General features: G+C 34.0%; 1 protein-coding gene across 1 annotated transcript in view; it reads right to left on the bottom strand.

Moving 5' to 3' along the window:
- LOC126977886 (uncharacterized) overlaps positions 1-25,842 on the bottom strand; it is a 185,709-nt gene that overhangs the window by 75,838 nt on the left and 84,029 nt on the right. The gene's annotated exons all lie outside the window — the stretch shown is intronic.

Here is a 25,842-nt window from a genome sequence, read left to right as displayed (position 1 = left end):
TGACGCTAACTGAAAAGTTTTGAACATGCCAGTAATTATATCATGATCTTTGTGGTAACACCTCACATAATAACTATATATAGTATCCTTAAACGGAGTTGATCAAATACTTGTATATCTTGGGTACGGCGTCTATAATCTGAATTCGAATACCAAGATGCAGTGTTTATAAATAAAAAACCATGCAGTAACATTTTAAATTATTGTCTCCTTATTTCAGAAGCTAATAATTTATTAGTACCTGTAAGAGGATACACACTATTAATATATATTTTCAGCATATTGTTGTGATCAAGTTGTGATGTCATTTTAGCATTCATTGTACAAATTACAGCCAATCAAGGAGAAGTCTAATCATTTTTAATGTTCTATAATAAGGTTTTATTAATAACCACTAAATAAATGAAACCTGAAGAGTTGCTGGTCCAAAATGGAGCCAATTAGCGAATGACAGAGATGAGAGTGTTTACTCTCATCTCTTATCATTGTCATTATCTGTCTATACTGAATTTGGGAACGTTATCAGCTAATAAACATTAGCTGATCACTTTCAGTTATTAATAACAATATTTCTGTCGTGCTTATATGCGAATAAAATCAGTGAAACAAGGACAACTGCAGTTTAGAATAAAAATCCTGACTTGACTGTTACCTCCTCAAAAAGTGAACCAACTGTAACGAATTTTTGAGATTTAAGGCGTTTTAAGTACTGTTCCAAACATTCTAGCACTTGTAAAAAAACCAAATTATCCAAAAAAAAAATTAACAGCGTCAAAGATAATTATTGACATTGGCACAATTTAAAAAAATATTTATTTAAGGTTAGAAAAAAAAAGGACAAGAAAAGACAAGAGTGGACTCTTGTCTTTCTTGAAAGATTGTATGCTGCTTCCTCTTAAGTGGAAGCTGTTTTTAAAGCAGTTTGAAAGAAAACAACCAAACTTATGTTATTCAAACTTAGATTTAAGTTTATATCAATTCAAAAAAATTATTAGTATTACACTTTTACTAGTTATAAATTGTACCTACACGAAATTGTCTCACGCAACAAATACCATATGTTTTATATGTACATTCAACTTTCTGCCAACAATACGCCGCTGGTATTCATTGGCAATAAAAGGACTATTCAAAGAGGTATACAATAACATTCCGTTACATTGTCAGTTGATAACATATTTCAGTGTAGAAATATATTGTTGGAGGATGAAAATAAACTCTTAGTTTTTCAGCATTTTTGTTATAATATTTGCCGGCATTTATATTTTTAATGCGTAATATATTCTTAACAAAACTTGTATGTTTAAAATGAGTACCTTTGGCATAAGACAGGCTTAATTTGAGATTGAAACAGACTGAATCTATGGATTTACGCACTGTTTCCACGGGAAATTCGGCTACTGCTTATCCTAGAGTCTTATAAAACTGACCATAACTTGTCCAGAAAGTTCAGTTTCACCCAGTGCCGGATTAGAGCCCTTAATCTATATTGGAAATAGTCGGTTGCCAAGAGTATCTGACGTGTTTTGTTTTAGTTGGAAAAGTTGTTACGTTTCACGTCCTTGTGAATATATCAAGCAAATTCAATACACCACATCTAAATAAGTTTCACTGAAAAAATTACGCTCTCTTACGCGGGGCCTGTAGCAATTTCCGGCTCACGCTGGAGTAGTTAATGCTTTGTGTCCAGTTGTGGACGTGGTTTGGGTGTTGTGGTGTAGTCTTCCTGGAAAGTCAAAGGTACATTTCTAAAATTTGTTATGCTAAGAGGTTTCAAAAACACGATTTAAGACAGTCTCTTGATACACTTTGGCTAATCTGTTCACTCCTGTTACAAAAATATTATTTTTTGTCACTTGCAGGATGATGACCGTGATTTACTTTTCCGACAAGTTAGCATACACTTTGTAATTTTGCTTATTGTAGTGGTCTTCATTTAGAATTTGTTTATCAGCAAAAAGGATATTTCTGTACTGTTCACGCGTGTTATTTTGGTAGGGCCGCTGTTTTTAACTGTAGGGATTGATTTAGATTTTTTTTCTTGTATGTTGAGGATATGCACCAAACTTCAGGTCTTTTTTAATGATACGCGGTCCTAGTTTTCATCAGTTATCACCATAACTTTTTTTTTGTTATAAATCAGATCTCGGCGAATTCTCAGTTTACCAACATTAACAGCCTATTTATTTCTAACAGCATGCGACAGCCCAATCTTTTATCGTAATCGATAGAAGATGTGTTTTTATACCTATCGATAGTATGATACATACGACTCATACCTAGCTTTTGACTGATATTTATCTTGAAAATGACTGACGGTTCCGTGTCCACTTTGTACACGGCGATAACAGCAATTCTATTTACTTTTACACTTTGTTTCATTATTGTGATATAATTAAATTAACCTCCGAAAAAAAATATGTGAATTGGGTTATTGTAAATTGGTGTAATGATCGACTTTTCCAATATTATTAACGCGTTCTAATTTTTATAAAAATAATTCACTGGTTTTAGATCACATCTGATTTTTAACGATTGGTTAAAACTTATATGCACACAAAAATGCGAAGTTGACGGTACAAAATAAAGCAATACAAATAAAGAACCACATTTCTTACAGTGATTTGAAAAACAGATACGATTCACTCGTGTCTATTCTAAAATCACCGTTTTCACAAATACTTAAAGACATTAAATCCCTCCATCGCTATAAAGAATTACTTTAAGGAAACTCCACCTAGTTTGAAAGACACTTCCTCACTTTACATTTCGCACGTGCCCCGTATTGTAAAGAGGAAGTTACATAAATTACTGGGGTGAACTTTTTAGGGCGGCTTCGGTGAACAGTCCGAGCAAACAGAGAGGCGGTAATTTGGAAAAAGTGCCTCGTTGTTTTCGTCTGCCCCAGTTATTGGCCAACAAATTGATTAAAATTCTGACGGCGTGCGTAAAGATCAACATTTTTATACCGTTAGAGCAGTGACTGAGTTTTATAAGTACTTTACTTCTATCTAGTATAAATAATACATGATGTCGATGGTATTAGTTTTAATTTAACTGTATATTGTGGTGGAGATGTGGTGCTGGAGAAGAATTCTTGGAGTATCGTGGAGCAAGTTTTGCCTCGGTATTCCTGGAACTAGGTATTAAGTAGTGTTTATGTGCAATGGGCGGTTCTGTGCAAGAGTTCACTCGAATGACGTCTAACAGAGAGAGAGCGCCAAATTAAGAGGCGTAAAATATTTTCGCTGAAAATAAGGGACAAGACGAGTAGGACGTTCAGCTGATGGTAATTAATACGTTCAGCCCATTACAATGCAGTGGCGCTAAGGATTCTTTAAAAATCCAAAAATTCTGAGCGACTCTACAGTAATTGTGCTTGTCACCTTGAGACATAACATGTTAAGTCTCATTTGCCCAGTAATTTCACTAGCTACTGCTCCCTTTAGACCACACACTAATGTTAATACATTACTGCTTCACAACAGAAATAGGCGCCGTTGTGGTACCCATAATCTAGCCGGCATCCTGTGCAAAGGATCCTCCCACTGGTGGAGCTTCATGACTACCATGATCATTCTGCCAATAACGCTGTGATTTTGTGCTACAAACAGTTTTTAAATTGAAGCTTTGGTGTGATAGATACCTGTAGTGATTTTACAGATTTTTTCCAATACTTGTGAGTGTGAAATTAGAATCACAAAAATTTAATGATTCTTGAGTATGTTAATCCTCATTTTGTGGATAAAATAAGCAAATATGGAAACACAGAAAGATCACAAGCCACAAAGACCAGGCTCACGCGAACGCTAATCTTACCAATATACCTGTAATTCTCCGATACGTTAACATTTCAAGATGTTTAAAAGAACAAGATAGACGCACTGTAAATATAGTGCTGGAATACGATTCTTTTCATATAGTGGGCATAATTTTGCACAAACGTGCCGATACTCCATGAACCAGAATCAAGCAGCATTTACCTGCCATCACAAGTCCCGCATACTTGTCTTCTTTGGACACGTATCCAGGGGGCAACCATTCCATAGAAGGTCGTATTGTCCAGTTTGAAGTAGACCGCGAATAACGTCACCCATACGATGAACTGATGAAATATCTGCTGCCAATGAGACCACATGAGTGCACTTGAATAGATCTAACAGAGAAGGATGTCGAAAAATTTTGACTTGAGATAGACAGACAAATGCTATCTACTCCTAGCAAAACTTCTTGACACTCACGACTGAAATGTCAAAAGCATATAGACCGCAAAGAAGAGAAGCATGTAAACCCTATATATATACCCGCGGATAATACGGATTAAGTTATTTGATTTAAAATAAACTTGATTTCAATAGCTCCAAGAAGGCTTAATGACGTTAATTTTAACCTCATTGGTGTTAGGTTGAATGAAACCTAATACGTCGATGTGGTCATAAAAAGTACCCATGAATGTTCGCTTGTCTTTTAGAGGTACGGAATCCTACATAATATAGACTTGGAACAATCCAATCATACGATACGAAGGATCACACTATGTCAAGGATACACGTAGAGCTTTCAATTCTAAAATACGACGATATAATAATGTTTTGTTCACAGCAGCTTATAAGTAATATAAGGAAAGTATGCACATACAAGCATGAGTATCAACGTGAGCGAGATATGTGTACAGGTTCGTTATTGTGGCCTTTGAATACACTGCTCTTTAATTAAAACTAGCAACATCCTGAGCCCATATATACTGTATACCTACAAGTATAATATAATAATGATAGCATGTTAATTATACTTTATATTACTTTTGAGGATAAAACTATTATAGCATCGCAAATTTTGTGGGTATTTATTAGGACTGCGCTCTCATACTCGTTCTGATAAATTTCACTCGAGTCGAATTAGCGAGATCTGTTAGGTGCAAAAAATTGTAAATAAATAGAAATATTAAATTTAAATGGACAATGATTATGACGAGAAGGAAGAACAGTAAGAAACGCTTTAAATACGAAAAGTTTTTACTAGTATTGAATTACAACAATGGATAAAAGTAGTTTAATGAAATAGTGTTTTTATATATGGGTAATCCATAAATCGCTATGAAAGATGAAGAAAAATATCATATAGATAAGAAAACACATCGGTGACATTTTACACAACAGAAATAGTATTTGAAATAAAGGATTTTAATTAATGCACGGCCGATCACATGGTCAGAATCTTCGTGAGTGTCCATTTTTTTTTGTGGGCGTTGAACACGACAGCAAGTAAAACACAGTCTTATAAAGTTACAGTTAATGTAATGGTAGGTAAACTTCACAAATTCTTATGATAATGTAATAAGAACAAGGCGTTCCCGGCATGTGCGTACGACACAACCGCTTCGCTCCATAGCTCCTCCCTGACTGCCCTGATCTCGACCGTACTCGCACCGCACGCCAACTATCCTCGAGCCAAGACGAGTACCGACACTTCTTCGTACTCGCTCATGGCTCGACGTTCTTGACTATGACATATAAATAAATTATATTTGCTGATTGCTCCCATCATCTTCGGAACTATTTAATGAATAAATATATCTTACGACGGTGAATATTTTCAAGATTCCAAAAATATAACTCATAACAGCAATACTTTAATGTCTTAGAGTCCAGGTGCTAAACAAAACATTTAACTGGATTTACGATGAAAGTTAGTACGCTACATAATGCTGTTACATCACTATAATATTATAATGGTATCGTAAATAGTCCAAGTTTAAAGCTGAACATTCAGTTTCACGCCCTATTTTATTATACAGGCGTAAACCGCACAGGCTTTCTATTAAATTACGTCACAAAGATTTAGATGCGTTTTATATTGCGAGTGAAATGCTGGGTGCTATGTTGTTTTGTGAGTGATTTCGAGAAAAGGGTTGGATATATGTTACAGGAAACCGGGGAAGAAATTGACCAATGAGCGAGCGCTTTGGCGGAGAGATTGCTGTGAGATCGTGCCAATTCACAGCCGTGCCCAATATTCAGTCTATCTCCGGTTGTGGCCTACTTGAGATAAAAAACGTAACTATCGTTGACTTTTCTGTCCCAATAAACTTATCGATGGTAACTCACCGTATCCGTACACGCTGTCTGTCAATGAGAGGACGTATAGCTTGCCAGCGATAGAAGTTTGTATGGAAATTGCAATTCACGCGTCCCAATATAAGGCGATATGAATGACTTATCGGGTATATTGGGACAGCTTCAGATTATTGGCAGCTAATTACTGACAGTAGAAGGTAGTAATTTATATATATCTGATGATAATAAATTGGGAATGGCCGTAATCCAACCGTATGATTGACACATGATACATAAATCTTAGCAGGTTATCAAATTAAGATTTACACATCAATAACTAACATAATTTAAAAATAGTTCAAAATAGTACCTTACGTATTTATAAAGTTACAACCGAAATGTAATAACAATTGCTTATCAAACTCCTGTTAAATTGCGTTGGCACAATTCAATCAAAAGCATTTCTCAGTTACTCATTCATAAAGTAAATACTGGCAATTAAAATCAAACTGTCGGTTGACAAATGGTCCATAGCATTGGGTGGCGCCGATAACGAATTGCTCTGTGAGTTATTAATTGAACCGTGCAATTCATCTCGTCTTAATCAACAATTACAAGTTAAATATTTAGTTCCTTTTATGTATTTTTCAACTGACTCCAAAAAAGGAAGAGGTTCTCTATTTGTAGGTATGTTTTCTTTATTATGTTTGTTACCTCAGAACTTTCTACTGGGTGAACCGATTTTGATAATTCTTTTTTTATTTAAAAGCTGGTGCTTCCCATGTGGCCCCACATTGCACATGGTCCAGATCTGATAATGAAATCCATGAGGAAACCATAAAAGTCTTAAATTAGCTATAAGTATGTGCGCGATAAATTTGCGAATAACTCAATATCGCGCCAACCGATTTCGATGATTCTTTTTTATTGGAAAGGATATACTTCAATGATAGATTGGTTAGGTTCTGAGTATGGGATCTATGACGTCTTAACGTCATCACTACACAGATTTTATCATAACCTTTTACATAGTGCACATTATATCTTGAAATTTTAAGATTCCCGAAGATTTATATAGACATCTTATATAGCCAGTCACAACATAATCTAATTACATGCTGATTTTCATCGCAATCATGCAAGCCGTTGTTGAATTATAAAAAGACACTTGAATTTAAAAATCGTAAATCTGCTGTCAGTTAGTAAATAAAAACTTTATTTAGTGCAATATGTCGCAAACCAAATGTACATATATACAGACAGAAGGTTTAAAATCATGTCAATTTCAAACAAATTCTTCATTCTAATGTCAATGTACGAAACTTTAGCTTATAAATATAAGTTCCAACTTAATCTATTAAAAATAAGCTTTAAATTAATATCTAATAGAGATCATTATCATTAACACATCGAGTAAATTATCACATTCTGCACAATATCAAATCCCATAAATCTCTAACATTTTCGCCATATGCTAAAATATTACACAGCTGTTCGTAAAGTTCTCCCATACCTATGCATTTAAATCACACCTGTTACCAGCACTTGACAGAGGAAATTAAATTTTGGAGCAGCTGTGCTATCATCACTCAACTAACTTACTGGACAACTCTCGGTTGGAGTTTCAAATACGCTCACAACATGATAGTTCAGCTTAACTTGGGAATTTGATATTAATAAGCGCTATAATATACAGCTTACTGAATTAAAACGTAAATTATGCATAAGCAGTTTGTTATTTTAAAGTGATATCCCTCACTTGGATTAAAGAACTGTTTAGACATCTCAAGTCATATTATGACTCCAAATATTCAATTATTGAAGTTATACTTATTTAGGCGCGTTATGAAAAAATAATGAGAGTGAAATTTTAAAATGCACGCGCATCACTGTAACACAAAAGTAACAGGTTGAAGTTGGTTCCTAAAATTTTCTGACGTTTGCGTCATTCGTTATTTTATTTTTGGTATCTTCGTCCATTACTAGGACAGGCAACGGGCTCAAGCCCATACAGACGTATTCATTACTTAATAATTAATTGTCAAAGCCATCTTTGCAAGATTTTTACAAAATTGTTCTTTTCAAAAACGTAGAATAGCACGAGGAATAAATCATTTTAATGATTTTGCTTCGTTAGGCCAAAGATATATAACTTCTTGTGCATACATAAGTACACACACTCTTTCTTAGGGTTGAGTAGGTTATCAACTGTAAAGTAGATCCTGTGGATGGAGCCACAAGCCATACCAAGATTTACGGTAGATGAGTCACTGGTACGGGAACTGAGATGTCGTGGGAGTACAAAGGATTTTACAGATCACCTGGCATCCTCATGATCTCTTGCAGCATCATCTTGTATTGCAGATCTTATGGTAGGACTACACGTTTTCTTTAAGTTACTCATGTGGTATCGATTTTGAAATACCACGCAAAGAAGTTTATACAAAGATTATTTAAACGTGATAGAAAGTTCCTTGAAACCCGAACTAAATGGAAGTCACTGATTAGAGTGGCGAGTTTGTGGTTGGAGCGATGTTTGAAGTTGGTGGCAGAATGCAGACCAAACAGTTCTTATGAACACTCGTCTAATAAATGCGATATACATAATGGATGCTGGTTTATCATCATCATAATATCAGCCAATCAGACAAAGGCCTTCCTCCAAATATCTCCACGACGATGCGCTGCCCTCATCCAATGCATTCCGGTGATCTTGACCAGATCGTCGGTCCATTTAGTGGGGAGTCTACCAAAACTATGTCTTCCGGTACGTGGTCGCCATTCTAGGACTTTACTGCCCAACGGACATCTGTCCGTCGAACTATATCCATTGCCACTTCAGTTATGCAATCCTTTGGGATACGTCGGTGATTTTGGTTCTTCTACGAATCTCCTCATTTATAATTCGATCTCGCAGGGAAACTCCAAGTATTGACCTCTCCATAGCCCTCTGAGCGACCATAAGCTTTCTCATCAGACCCACAGTGAGCGACCACGTCTGGTTTTTATCTGAAGTTAATTAGATCAAAACCGAATAATCAACCAGAATCTATTAAAAAATGGATGACAGTATTAATTTAAAGTCAGTTCATAAGGTACGGTTTAGTTTTATGAACGGAAACCATTATAAAATAATAGTTCAAACCGTGTGATTTATGATTCAGTTAATGTTCAGTCACAACAGAAATGGAGTTTTATACTCGCTAATCATGAAATAAGGTTGTTGTTATTTCATATAGTCCATAAAGGTAATGGAATTTGAAATTTTTATGACACTAACAAAAAGTTATGTATGAAAAGTTTTCGATTAAGGTAACTACGTGAGTTTTATGACGGTTTGATGCTAAGTTTAAAATAAATTGATATAGTGTTTGCTTGCAAAAGAGAGCTGTTCGTGCTATATATCAGCTTGGTTATAGACAGTGTCTCAAAGAAAAATTTAAGGAAATAAATATTATGACTGTTCATTGTCAGTATATTTATGAAAATTTAATAAACGTTCACAAAAATTGTCACCTTTTTGCTCTTAATAGTGATTTTCATTATTATAACACTTGAATAAGGGATTACATGTAAATAATTCTAGTAGGCTTCATAAGATACATAAAAGCTTAAAGGGTAAATGTATACACTTTTATAATAAACTCCCAGCCACTGTTCAGGCATTTTCTATGTAAATAAATAAAATAAAATAGCCTTTATTATTACTAGTGACATAATTTTTCTTATAAATAAAACTTAGATAAGATTAGATTAGCTTAACTAGTAATTTGTCTCTCGACAAAGGCCTCCTCTAAAGACTTCCACCTTATTCGGTCTCTGGCTACTCTCATCGAGTCCGGTCCTGCTATCCCTTTAAAATGGTCCTCCCACCTTCTAATCTGTCTACCTTTCCTTCGTTTCCCGGCTCTTGGATACCATTCTGTAACGGTTTTTGTCCATTTCTCTTTATTTTCCCTCAGAATGTGTCCAGTCAATTTCTACTTTTGCTTTTGACAGAGCTTGTGTGCGTTTTTGAATTTTGTTTGACTCTTAATGTTTTCTAACTTAACTTTGTCTCGTCTCCGAACTCCAATTACGCTCCTTTCTATGGAGTATTGGCACACTTTTACTTTTTCCGAGAGATGGTCTGTTAGAGCCCAAGTTTGACATCCTATGTAAGACATGGGAGTATACACGTGTTATAGACTTTTCTTTTTATTCTTATAGATATTTCGGGGTTTTTCATGATTTCACTCAAAGACCAGTAGTATCTTTTCCATGTATTACAAATGCGTCTGTCTATTTCTTTCTTCATGTTATTTCTATTAACTGTCCTAAATAGATATATTCTGTGACATATTCTTCTGTTTCATTGTTAACTACTATTGAACCAGTTGTGCCGGATGAGTTGGTCATGATTTTCGTTTTGGACGCATTTATTTGCAAGCCGGCTTTAGCACTTTCGTTTGCAAGTTGTGCAAACATTTGCTCTAGGTAGTTTTCACTCTCTGAAAATAGAATAATGTCATCTGCGAATCGTAAATGGTTAAATTTTTCGCCGTTTATATTTAGGCCAAAACTTTCCCACTCTAGGTTCCTGAAAATCGTCTCTAGGACTGCTGTGAAGAGCTTAGGAGAAATAGGATAGCCTTGACCGACACCCCTCTTATTATCGGCATTATCTATAAATCAATTTAAATGTTTTATTAAAAAATGGCTCCGTCGTAAATTCTATTACTCCACAGGTGAATATCTAAGTGATCGGACAGCCTGGGACTATATTGTGCCAATTTCTCTATATATAATATATTCACAACTTTGTCTTATGTACCTGAAAATGTAAATAAAGGTCTTAGATAATTTATACGTCTAAATAGAACCTCTTGATGTTAGGCTACGTATGACAACAGGCAGGGTTCATAAGTGTGCATGACAGCCACGTGTTACACTCGCGATACGTTAGTCACTTTGTTTTATTGTGCGTGCGGTGCTGGAAATATAGGCTAACAGTTCACCGCTATTTTATTCGACGTGTTCACAGCTATCACAGTCTATCTAGACGAGCAAATTATATAAAATGAAAGTAATTTTATGCTGTGTTTTTATTGATTGGGATTTTAAAGTTTTTAAAGAAAAATCCTTTTTATCGAAACGCAAAATATCGATATCAAATCAATTTAAGTATATATATTAAAAAATAAAAACCGTACCATCGTATAAAATATTATTACTCGCTGGTAATACACTTAAAGTCGACTGGTGACTTATTTCAATCAAAAAGCAACTTGTAGATTGTGGAAAAGTGGACTTCCGAATGTGTTGAAACAGGGGCTGTTGATAGAGGGATGGGACCTTCTCATGCAGATAGTCGTCAATTTGTATCACTGCAGTCTTGACCTGACGTCAACAATATGGCGGCTTGTCCCCTCTCACCGAGCGGGCATACACTTACGGATAAAATTACATTTTAGATATGCAGCATGATATTGTTTTATTTACGTCATGCTATCCCAGCAAAATGCCACTCAAACTCATAGTCTTACTATAATATTTATTTTGTATTGTGTATTCTTCCTTCTCATGGCCAAAGTAACTCGTATGACTGACAACGGCAACAAAATTCACAAATATGTCTGTTTAGTGTCGAGACATTAGGCCGTTGAGGCCCTGTGGCACGGAAATTGTACTAATGCTACTGGAAAGGATAAATCTAGGTCCAAGGCAGAAATGCTACCAATATTGTTAGTGCATTCAAAGTGGAGATTTATTTCTCTATATGTAATCATAATATTAAGTAATGTAAATATAGTTAAATTCTGTGTTTTTATCACATATATATCTTAATATATATATTTCTTGTATGCCTGTGTATGTGCACTGAACTCCTCCTAGACGGCTGGACCGATTTTGATGAAAGTCTTTGTGTGAGTTCAAGGAGATTCGAGGATGGTTTAGATTCACAATTCAACTACCTACTAAACGGCTTTACCGATTTTGATGATATTTTTGTTTGTTCCAGTGAATTTGAGATTGGTGTGTGTCTTGAGGTGAATTCGAGAATGGTTTAGATTCACAATTTAACTACCTCCTAAACGGCTGGGCTGATTTTGATGAGTTTTTTGTTTATTCAGTGAATTTGAGATTGGTTGAAATCCTCAATTCCGTCCATATAATATAATTCTCTTGCTCATGTGTATGTTAGTAAGCTCCTCCTAACGGCTGGAACAATTTTTCAAATTTAAGGCGTGTGTACAGGACAACGTCTGTAGGGTCCACTAGTATATATATATATGTGTGTGTGTGTGTATTAGTTTTAATTTTTTTTAATTTATTTACTGACTAGCATCTGTCCGAATACAATAATGGTGTTTTACTGTGTTGATTGCTTAAAATTCAGGCCTTTGAATTGTTAATCCCCTTTTTGCTGTCAGATCATATTTATATGTATTAATTAACTATTTTTAAGAGCTGTGGATTATGTATAAATAAATAAATACCAAATAAATTATTGTTATGTTGTGAATAAATGTTCATAATATTACAGTAATGTATTTCTTTACATATATACATCACGGACCTCTATTTGTTACAGTCTAAACATTTTCCTTGGCTTCTTCTACATGAATTATAATATAAAGGGTCGTATTTTTCAAACAAGATTCATCATACTTAGTATTCGCGTATAGTACGAGTTGTGTACGTGCAAACCTGTTACTTTTAATTTCGTTTGATCAGCATTAATTGTTAATTTTTTTTTATGGAATAGCAGGACAAACGAGCGTACGGGTCACCTGTTGTTAAGTGATCACCGCCAGAGGAATCACAGGAGCGTTGCCGGCCTTTAAGGAAGGTGTACGCGCTTTTTTTGAAGGTACCCATGTCGTAACGTCCCTGAAACACCGCACAAGGAAGCACATTCCACAGCTTCGTAGTAGGAGGGTGAAAGCTCCTTGAAAACCGCATGTGGAGGACCGCCTCACATCCAGATTATTACGTCTATTTATTTACGTCTGATATTCATATATATATATACCATACACAGTTATCTCAAAATTACCAAAAAATAAATAAAAACAATGTCAGTTAATTATCCCATGAGAACTTAGATCATTTATACATCTAGATAGACTATGGCAGCTGTGAAAACGTCGAAAAAAAATTAAAAACCTTAAAACTACCCTCTCTTTTAAGCAATTCACGCACACTGACACAAACTGTCATACAAATCGCGAATGTAAGAGAGAGCTTGTCACGTAAACTAAACTAATATTCCTGACCTTTTTTTATCGGTTGTCTAACAGCAAGAGACTCTATCAAGACGTATAAATTAACTAAGCATGAGATTATCAAATCATTGATAAATTACAGTGACTTTAATTGTGTGTGTGGACACACACATAAGAACGAAGTATTCAAATTCACAATGGAATTTATAAATCGCTTCGCAAACAATGACTGATCCCTCTTTCATTATAAATCGATACTTATTACAGTATTTTCTTTGATTAAAGCGAGTATTACCATAAAACACTTTTGAAAGGATTAAAATTACATGCGTTTTAATTGTTTAATTAGTTTTTATTAAGATACGCAGTATTAAACATTTTGTTATGTTTTTAAAGTGACAACCCTCACTTATGGATTTAATACACAAATAAAATTTGAAAACAAAATTTTATGAACGATGCTAGACTCGAACCAGGGGGCACACTCTTAAAATCGATATTCGATATATTGTGGCTTTAGTCGTGTCGAATCCTACTCTTAGTTACATCATATTCAATGTCGAAGCGATGATTGAACGAATGAAACATTTTTCGATATTATCGCTCCTAATCCTACTCTTAGCTGAAAATGTCAGAGACGAATATTCGAATTTGACAAATAATCAAACGTCACTTTAACGATAATCTCAACGACACCTTCTAGGCTGTCGTTGCTATTATCGTTTCAAGTTGTATAGATATGTTTGCCATACAATATACATACTTAATAAATATCAGGAAAATAATTATATATGATTTACTATTCAACAGGATTCTTTTACTACCAAGTAATTAATGTAAGTCATTTTGTTGATCGTTTATGCGTAGAATGTAATGCAAATGGCCGCCTGAGAAATAGGAAGTGAGTTGAATGACGTGGGTTGAATTCCTTTTTTCTACAATTTATTATTCGCAAATATTAATTGTATAAGTAGTATTTTTAGGATGGTAGTGACAATTAAGACTCCATAATATATGCACGTTTTTGAACCATTTTAGGTACTGAAATATTTCACTATAAGTACTTATAGAAATCCGACTATTGACAAAATTATTCATGACCCAAATTGCTGATAATTCTTTTAAAATCATAAAAACAGATATATATTTGTATGTCAATAGGTGGACTGTCTAATAAAGTAATAACAGTTAATAAATATATGTTCAAGCGAATTTCGCCCTAATTGTATATTATGACTGTAGGAAAGGACAAAGAGAAATCTTTAATCAGACAAATACTATTGCACAAAAACATTTCACTTAATTGAAGATAAATAACATCTTCAAAGTCTGCAAACAGTCTTAAGAGTTTAGACTCAGTTCACTACTTCACAATTAACCCACAATCTTTAGTTTAAAGTAACAAACTTTATAGGCTGTGTAATAAATTTTATATAACGTTCAGCTGGTGGTAATTGATACGCCCAGCCCCTTACAATGCAGTGCCGCTCAGGATTCTTGAAAAAACCCAAAAATCCAGAGCGGCACTACAACTGCGCTCGGCACCTAGAGACAGATGTTAAGTCTCATTTGCCCAATAATTTCACTAGCTACGGTGCCCGTCAGACCAAAATACAGTAATGCTTACACATTACTGCTTCACGGCAGAAATAGGCGCCGTTGTGGTCCCCATAATCTAGCCGGCAACTGGTAATATTAAATTATTACTTTTTTATGATCCAATCTGTACTTTCAAAATTGAAAAGGTTGGTTTATATAAACACATATTTTATATATAATATATCAATATACATAACTACCAAAATTTATGTTCATACTTAGATTAAGCATTGGTCTCTGCTGCGCTCCGACTAGATACCGCAGGCGTAGTCTCAAAGTGTGGCAACTGATACAACGCCCAAGTAGTCGGCGTCGGGCGTACTCGTGCCAGTCTCGAACAATGTATGACGTTGAGGTGCCGCATGTTCAGTTATACTTTGCTAATAATTGAAACTAAAATGCCGGGTTGCGTAGTAAAACTTTGTGAAAATACTATAAGTAAGTTCCCTCTACAACATTTTGAAGCAGCTGTCAAGTTCAACAGAAAAAATATACAAGTTTATAATAAGTTTTAACTACTGGAGACATATATAGATATATAAAATATATTCCCCCAATCTGTCCCCCTTCGGAGTAGTATCATAACATCAAAGTTATCAAAAGACCGCCCTAGAGAAATATCGTATTCATGAAAAAATAAACATTGATATCGGTTGGGGTAAGTAATACAAAATAAATAATTGAGAATTGAGTGCTTTTTGAAGTTGGTTAAAAAGAGATTTATTTAAATCAAATACTTTACAAAGGATTAAAATGCATGTAGTTGTAATAGTTAATATTAAATTAGTTCCTGCGTAAAAGTTAATTTTTTTTATTCAACCTATAACCTTATTCAATCACATCCCCCTGGAAACGTGCTGTAAAAAGGTAGCGAAACGTTGGCTTAAATAAAATATCAATAATATTAATAAAAATGTAACCTTTACACTAAAAATTATGTAAAAATATAGTTGCAAATACACGCATTTTAATCCTTTGAAAAGTGTTTTACTTAATTGTGTAACACTCGCGTTAATTAAAGAAAATACTACGACATTAATTTATTATTTAACCAGTAGTGATGAAAATAATTATCAAACAAAAAACTTTCTTCAAGCTCACCTCCATCAGATGAGCTTGCCTATTTACCCTTCAAACTTAAAAAGTCAAATTAGTGTCGGACTCACTCACAAATATCACAACGAATATAATAATAACTAGTGACGACCAGCTCGACTCTCGCGGGTCTCATACCCGTGTATGCATGCCTGGTGAAGCATATGCAATGGTAGTTAAAACTTAGAATCAATTTTCAGTTCAGTTCATGTCCAGTTTCACGATTTCCTGTAGCCAATATTTTGAGTTTTAGGGGATACATAAGTGTAACTATTCCATAGTGGGTCAAACTACTTTAGGAAATAAATGGAAGATCACTATAGCAGTACGTGACTGCAAAGAAAAGAAGGAAAGAATAACATTTATTTCACAACTCGCACAGAATACACTTAATATAATTAGATAAAAGTACAACATAAACCGAAAACGAACGTATTTAAATATAAATTGATATAATATTGGAGTGTTCCTGTGCAGTGCAGGAAATTGGTCACCGACCTAGGATTATCTGTGACAAGGCCGTGTCTATGAAACAGCATTGATTTTCATCGATACCTGTTCAACTCTGGGGATGTGCTCATCATATAATAAATATTTCCTAATCATGTTCACATAAATCTCAATACAACAAAGTCGATAGTAAAATATATAGATGTTTTAAGATAGAAAGTAGTATTAAAAAAAATATATATATTTTCACCACTATTGGGTCAAGTTGTGATGTCATAAGTATTGACAAGTAACATTGTCGCATTTTTTAAAACATGAAAATTCGTCTAACATTCTGACTACAAACAATTGTACTGTTATGGTATTGTGTATATTATTTTCAATGTAACTCTACGCGAACTGTTTCAACCTGAATAGCGTTTGCTCCCGACTATCTACAAACCCAACGGATTTTTCCCTTCAAGAAGACCTTTCAAACTTTAAAAAACTTTACGGTGCAAGTTTCGAACTGAATGATGGATTCTTAACTAGTTCTATTTTTAAGGCTTTCAAGAACTCAATCATAATATTAGACCTTTCCAACTTTAAAAAACTTTACGGTGCAATTCTCGAACTGAATGATGGATTCGTAACAAGTTCTATCTTTAAGGCCTTCAAGAACTCAAATGTTATATTAGCAGAATTAACAGAAATAATTTTCCGAATGAATAAATAAATTAATAATAAGAGTAGAAAAAATTAAGACTATGTCAACTAACAAGTTTAGAGTAAAATATTTTTAACCGACTTCAAAAAAGGAGGTTCTCAATTCGTCTGTATGTTTTTTTTTATGTTTGTTACCTCAAAACTTTCGATTGGGTGAACCGATTTTGATAATTCTTTTTTTATTTGAAAGCTGGTGCTTCCCGTATGGTCCAGATCTGGCATCCATGAGAAAAAAAGAACACTTAAATTTGTTATACATACGTATAGCAAAATGGATGATAAATTTACGAATAATTCAATATCGCGCCAACCGAGTTCAATGATTCTTTTTTATTGGAAATAAATATACTTCAAAGAAAGTTTGGTGAGAGTTTGGTTAGTTTCTGATTACGGAATCCACGATTAAATTGTTAGTTAGTGTACTTCAAATTCACTAAAAATAAAAAAGAAATTAACAAAAAACAACCGAATTCAAAAACCCTATTTCAAAACATTAGATGTAATATGCACTAAAAAGTATAAAAATGATTGCGTATTTTTATACCTACTAAATAATTAATCTAATTCTAGTTACGATTATTGTCATTTTTGGAGACGGTGTCATCCAAGATAGATTTGTAACTACATACATAGTTATAGGTGAGATGTGCTTGAGTTGTGAGAAGGCGAACAGCGAGTCGCGGTGGAAGCACACCGATCGATGACAATTATCGTAACTAGAAGTAGATTAATTATTTAGATTTAGTGCATAATATATCTATTGTTTTAAAATAGTGTTTTTCACGTCTGTTGTTTTTTGTTAATTTTTTTTATTATGATAACAATAGGACTCAGCGTCACTATAAGAAACTACACTAAAGTTAATACGTTTGAACAATCATTTATATTATCAAAATGGTCCTTTGAGAAAAACCTTTCCTTAAGCAAAGATTGACCTAGTAAACAAGCTTTAATGGTGCGTTTATTGGAAATTGTATTGACAGTACAATAAATACTGCAATTCAACTTATATGAGCGAATTTAGGTTATTTTACGAATTAGGAGGCACAGTGTACCACATTCTTAGCACCAGAGAAATCACAAGAGCGTTGCCGACCTCATCTATATCTATATATATAAAAATGAATTGCTGTTTGTTAGTCTCGCTAAACCTCGAGAACGGCTGGACCGATTTGGCAAATTTAGGTCTTGAATTATTTGTGGAAGTCCAGAGAAGGTTTAAAAGGTGAATAAATAGGAAAATGCTACTAAATTAAATAAAAACAACAAAATTTGTTTTTCCTTTGATGTGTCAATACATAATTTCTATAAGAGAATTTATTGACACACGGTTTGACAGTTCTGCTGTGAAACAATTTCATTACGACAGCAGGGTGCATATTTTACGTAGTAATTTTTGATGTTCATTATTTTATTTATTATATACAGAACAACGTCTGTCGGGTCGGATAGTATATATAAATGAACTGCTGTTCGTTAGTCTCGCTAAAACTCGAGCTGGGCTTGGCTAATTTTGGTCTTGAATTATTTGTGGAAGTCCAGAGAAGATTTAAAATTTTATGTATCTGTAGTAGGTAGATTATCAGATTATTTTTATGTACATTGATAAATCTTAAGTTTTGTCCAAAAATAAAAAACTCTGAACCTAACCGCACCTGACTTAATAATAACTGTGTGTGTCTATCAATATCAAATTGAAACCTTATAAATAGCCAGTATTTCAGGAAAACTCTGTTTTGTAAGTAAGGAATATCGTGTGTAATTCGAATAAATAAATCGAAACGAAAACGAAATAAATCGAAAATAATAATAAAATTTCATTCGTACCGAGCATTTTTTTATTTTTTTTTATAAAAAAGGATTCCTTTTGTTTGTTTTAAGTTTATTTTATACAGAAGTTTAGGTATTTTATTTAACGATTGAGGCAGTACGAAGTCTGCCGGGTCAGCTAGTAAGTAGTTAGCTTAGTCGTTATAGATAATTGAAAAACAATTTTACTATTTTTTAATACAAGACTGTTTCAAAAAAAAATTATTTAAAGTTGACTTTGGTAAATAAATCAATATTACACCTATGTAGCTACTAGTTCTTAGTACAGATAAAAAGAAAATAAAAATATAACTTAAAATTGTACACTGTTATTCCTCTTAAACGTAAAAATCTGCGAATGGAAACTTTTTACAATAAAGTTGGCCTCGACTGAACAAAAGAATTGCAGAGACAGCGAAATATTTAAATTTATGTGATACATACGTTTTTCTTCAACTTCAAAACAATACTGGAACTAGTTTCAATCTTAATTGCATATGCAAATGAAAAGCTCCATATGGTAAGGTAGGTGAGGTCGCGTCGTGACCTGAACGTAAATAACCTTGGGGTGCTTGTATCTGTGTCTCGTCTTAGTTTCTTTATCTTTTTAGTCTTTTGGCTTTACAAATTATTCAAGAGTTTATCATTTGTATTACCTACTATGGTTTTAAGTTGCAATTTTTTTTATAAGAGTAAAGGACGGATAAGCAGAACGTTCCGCTGATGGTAATTAATACTCCTTGCCTATTACAATGTCGCTCAGGATTCTTGAAAAACCCTAAAATTCTGAGCGGTACTACAATTGCGCTCGTCACCTTGACACATAAGATGTTAAGTCTCATTTGACCAGTAATTTCTCTAGCTACGGCGCCCTTCAGACCGAAACACAATGATGCTTATACATTACGGCCTCACGGCAGAAAAAGATGTCTTGGTACCCATCCGGCAATCCAGCCGGCATTCTGTGCAAAGGAGCCTCCCACTCCAATTATAATATATCTTTTAAAGTGCAAAAAGTATTTGCAAATAATAGTATAATATAGCACTATATTTGTTCATATCTCTAAATAGTTATGTATATATTTAGATGTTTGGTTAATTTAAATATATATTTATTCATAATTATATTCTCTACGTCTATTTCTATGTCTCTCAGTTAACCCCTTCCTCCTCTAAAATTTCAAAAGCGATAAATTTATTACAACGCAACTCAATTTTTTTCGACCATCTATCGCATCTATTTGAATTACAACATTGTGAAGTTAATACATTAATTTGAAGTCGGGTTGACCGAATAATCTAAGGCGCCAAATTTAAGCTCTCTTCGAACCCCTACTTGACAATGGTTCTTTCTGTTACATTATATTTTTATTTTATTATTTAATATGATGATATTAACATGTTACTTAGGAAAGCGAAATAGAAATTTTATCAAATTAAAAATTCCCCAAACAAGTATGCATGCATTAGTGTCATCGAGCCCTCACCTCACATGGCAATAAAAATTTATAATCACATCCCAAACGATATTAAAAATAAAGACAAGCCTTCTCTATTTAAAAGACATCTAAACGACTACGATCTACGATTTACCTGATTTTTTTAATTAAACTGAGTGTGAGAATTAGTTATAAAATGGTCTGTATTTTTAATATCATAAGAATGTATAAAATCTATAAGACTTATTTTTTTTATGTATAACATTTCTGTGGCTTGCAGGGTGTCACATATTGTCTACCCATTAATGTACCTACCACCCTATTGTAAAATGTGACTTGCAATAAAATATTTTGATTTGATTTGAGTGCTCGATATTGACTTTTTCCACAAATCACTTAGATTTTTTACAAGCTACCTGCATGACCGCTAGCAATTTATACAGCATAGTTGCATTACTTCCGCCTCCTACCATAGGTTAGGAGTCAGCCAAGGATCCCTATTAGGGCTCCTCCTATTCGGGATCGGGATAAATGATATTACATATGACAAATGCCTTCTGTGTGCGGATTTCCTAAAATTGGTATATAAGTTTGATTAATCCAATACTTCTTCGGAGTAACAGGCAGACATTGATGTACCTACTTATCAAATGGAGCATCTATAATAAACTGCACTTTAACATGGCCAAATCCCGTACAATGTCTTTTAGCCGTGCGCGTCAGCTGTCTCATAAACAGTAAATATTGGACACGGAGACTTTGGTAAGAGTCCACAATGTTATAGTTTTAGGAATATTATTGGACCCGTGCCAAAACTATCATGAACATTTTAAAGTATTAGAAAATGAGTGGTATCGTAGGTTTAGATTTGGAGTTAAAATTGTATGGATATTTGCCATTTATGAGTCCCACAATAGTTTTACTTGGTGTGTCAGCTTCCAGTTACTGGAGACCACTCTTGAAATTGGGTGAGTCAGATTGCTTTGTTTTTTTTTTTCAAAGTTTCAAAGCGCTTTTGAATCGTCACTATAAATATTTTTATTAAAATTACTGAATCTGCCATAATATGTTCGGAAGAAGTGGAGCTCGTGAGAAGAACATACAATAAAATCAAAGGCCACTATTTTCAATCAATTTTACAATGGCGTTTATAGTAAGTAAGTGGAGTATATCTTTATTTGGAACAAACAATACAAATACACGTGAACATTTACAAAATGTTATAACAATTAATATGAAAAAACTTATCTTAAAAATTACTATAATATGCCTAATCTAAGTAAAACTAACATACATTAAAAAACTAAAGTAAGGCTTATTCTATATCAACATAATAAGGTGGTACTTGCAGTGTTATGTCCCAAAAAGGTTTGCTACTCAGCATATTAGTTGGGTATCACCCAACACTGATTTTCAGTAGCTACCTTCGATAAGCCGGCCGTCGCGATAACAGCCACAAGTGCTTCCATTATTAAATACAATAATTATGTAATAAATAAAATATAAATAAAAATAGTACTCCAAACATAAAGTAAAAAACAATATTATAGTAGACGGCTAGATCGTAACAGTTATTAATTAGATATATATTGATTATATAATATATAAAATTCTCGTGTCCCGGTGTTTCTTACCAAATTCCTCCGAAACGGCTGCACCAATTTCTATGAAATTTTGTGTACATACCGGTTTTTTATATTTTTTATTTTATATGCCCAATATTTAAATATATATACATACATATATAAACATATATATCCATATATACATATACACATTAAATATATTCATTGAAACTATGAAAGAGATTTGCGGCGTGATTTTTTTTTAAACTACATATTAAGATTTATTTTGAGAGAGGCCCAACTGAAGTGTAAACAAATACGTTTTATATTTATTTCTAAAGGTATAAACACTATTTATATTATGAAGGGGAGGAGGTTAGTCATTCCATATTTTAGAATAATTATAACAAAAGCCTTCTTCGAATGCCGCTGACCGGTGTGGTGGTACACAGAGCAGGTAAGGAGAAGCTCTAGTGTGATACTTGCAAGTGTCAGCAGACCATCGCAACTTGGTATAAAGATATTGTGGAATTTTGTATTTTATAACCCCAAAAAGAAGAGTAGCGAAATGCAATTGTCGCCGATATTCCATTTTTAGCATTATTTAGATATGGTGAGACATGTTCACAAGGAGGGATTTTAAAACAATATCTAGCGCAGGCATTTTGTACCCGCTGAATAAGATTTTTAGTTCTTGCTAAGAGCCTGTGACTTATAACTGCATCGGCATAATTAAATTTAGATAGAACTAGACTCTCACAAAGCTTGATACGTGTCCCTATATGTACATAACAAATTAGTTTATAAGGTGTTGTATCAAAAATATTAATCGCGTTAATTAAAAGCGCTTTAAATATTTCATAAAAAGTAATAAAGAATAAACTGTATCAATATAAAGTTACCTTTATTGGATGCATCAACCTTTAGATATTGAAGTCATTGGTCGTGATTACTGTCATCGCAACCAACAAATAAAATGTTGTATAACTTTAACAGGATGAGCAGCACTCGTTCACGAGTTAACGCATGGACCAGCCATTGTTCAGCCATATTTCAGGGAAGAAGAAGACCCGTCACATGACACTGCCGCAAGCAACGTCATTATAATGAGCATGACGTGCATCAGTCATGTTTCCAAACAGTAGTTCTATTAATAAACTGTATAAGTATTTATAGTGATAATCAGAATAATTAATATACCAGTTGTTTTAGAGCCAAATGGTATTACCCGCCGCGATGGCAAGCGTCCTGATGGAATGACGCTGGTGGCTTGGGCACGGAGAAGGGCGCTGGTGTGGGACGCTACTTGCGTCGACACTCTGGCTCCTTCTCATGTCCAAGTTACGTCAGTAGGTGCTGGGACTGCTGCTTCGACTGCCGAAGACAGCAAGCGTCGCAAATATGTTGGTCTCAGTGAGTCATACATCTTTGTGCCGTTTGGTGTCGCGCCTCTGGGCCCGCGGGGCCCAGAGGCGCGGAGAATGTTCAAAATACTATCTTCGCGCCTCAATAAGGCTACTGGAAACCCAAGCGCTGGCAGCTATTTCGGTCGATCAGCCTTGCTATCCAACGCGGTAATGCTGCCAGTATTCTTGGTACGCTTCCACGTTATGATAGTTTTAATTTTATGTAGTCGTAGTATTGTAAATATAGTTATAATATTTGTTTTTTTTTATGGAATAGGAGGACAAACGAGCGTACGGGGCACCTGGTGTTAAGTGATCACCGCCGCCCACATTCTCTTGCAACACCAGAGGAATCACAAGAGCGTTGCCGGCCTTTAAGGAAGGTGTACGCGCTTTTTTTGAAGGTACCCAGGTTTTGATTAAATTTTATGATTATCAGAATATATTTTACATTCAATTACAATAAGATTAGTATGTCTCATTTGACTTGCATGAGCAGCAAATCAAAATAAAGATTTGATATTCGGTCATTTTCGTTTAAGAGACGATGTTAAACGCGGAGGTGTAGCTCTTAGACAGATCTTGTCGAACTCTCGAACTGAAAGATTTTCATGATAATACAAGTGTATTAATTTATATAGTGGCTTAGATACAAAGTAATATTGTAATTAAAAAGTAAATATTACTATTTTAAACAATAGAATAAATGCCCATTCAACGATATCAGAGTGTCAAGTGTGAGATATTTTTACCTATTCGATCGCGTAAATGTTAACAACGATTTGTATGGTGTCGAAAGAGCGCCATCTAGTGAAAGTAGAGGAAAACATCTTAGCGCTCTGGCGATCGAATATTATGTAAAATATCTCACACTTGGCACTCTGTTACATAGTAAATAAAGATTAAAATTTTCGAGTTTGGGTATATAATGATAAGCATATATTTTGAAATTATTAATAAAGTTAATAACCACAACCAAAATGAAAGCAACACTTCATTTAGCATCTGCAATAAATTAGTTTGTCAATAACATCAGCAAACACTATCATTAATTACAATGGCGGCAATCCAACCAAATTTCCCTCCGCGTTTATTACAAGCTTTAATTAAAAAGCTCAACGTTAGCAAGCACTCACTAACGGGAAATCACAACACTCGAGGCCTTAAGTACTTCGTGTCCTTCAAACAAGAGAACGCTTAAAGGCAAGCCTCGGGCCCGTTTGGGGGAAAGAGTAATCCATATTTCAATGACGCTTAAATCTGAGCTGAAAACTAGCTCAAACATTCACCACAGAGTAAATAGGAAACTCAAACACACGACGATGTGCCTTTGATAGTGAATACACTGACTCTTTCAACGGTCGATTTAAATTTACAAGATATAATATTATGCTGTCTCAGCGATAAATCGCATATTTCAAAAGCAATATGCTTTCTAAAGAACGTCATTTCAAACGTTTATTTTATAGTAATAATTTAAGTTATAATATTGGAACTGTCCAGATCTTCTGCAAACTATCGGTATTTGTGTCTCAGCGTTCGTCGAATGAGTACTTACTTACTTATTTTTATTAAATTTTATAGAACATATTTCGGTTTACACTCAAGGATTAACTAAGTATTAATATTTTTTACTGGACTGTCCAGTACGACACGAGCAGGACGTTCGGCTGATGGTAATTGACACGACCTGCCGATAACAATGTACTATACTCAATTACTCTTGTGTTTATAAGTATTAATTTACTTTTTTTTCTTTTTTTGACTTACTCGTGTAAGCCTTTCAGTTTTTGACATTTGAGTATTTTTGTTGCGTCACTTTGCCTTAAAAGAGTGGCAATGAGTGTCTTGCTACTTCTTCTCATTAGCTCAACCCTTTACGAAGAAGCGGTAAACTCAATAAGAAACAATATTTTTATTTTTTTTTTTTGATATTCATTTGTGTCATTTCCGTGACCTACATGAATAAAGTGTTTTTGAATTTGAATTTGAATGCAATGCCACAGGATTCTTGAAAAACCCAAAAATTCTAAACGGCACTACAATAGCGCTCGTCACCTTAAGACATAAGATGTTAAGTCTCATTTGCCCAGTAATTTCACTAGCTACGGCGCCCTTCAGATTGAAATACAGTAATGCTTAAACATTACTGCTTCACGGCAGAAATAGGCGCAGTTTTGGTACTCATAATCTAGCCGGTCCCCAGTGCAAAGGAGCCTCCCACTGGTAAATACATAAAAATGTTTTTTGATAATACATTAACTACTGTAACAAATGCAATATATTGCACACTAGGTAATAGGATTCTGTTTAGTACTTTAGGCCTGAGTTACGAGTGCAAAATGTTTAATTATTAATAATAATAAATTTAATTTAATATAAACCAACAGTTTTAGTTCATGATATTATTCAATTTGTGAAGTGATTTGTTAAAGTATCGTATGAATAATATGTAACTGCATTTTCGTGTTCTTTTCTTAAATTGAAAGTCCTATGTATTTTCAGCCTTA

Source organism: Leptidea sinapis, chromosome 46 (assembly GCF_905404315.1).
Source record: "Leptidea sinapis chromosome 46, ilLepSina1.1, whole genome shotgun sequence".
In the NCBI taxonomy this organism is placed as follows: domain Eukaryota; kingdom Metazoa; phylum Arthropoda; class Insecta; order Lepidoptera; family Pieridae; genus Leptidea; species Leptidea sinapis.
The sequence above is the reverse complement of the archived record's forward strand: the minus strand, read 5'-3'. Positions and strand labels throughout refer to the sequence as shown.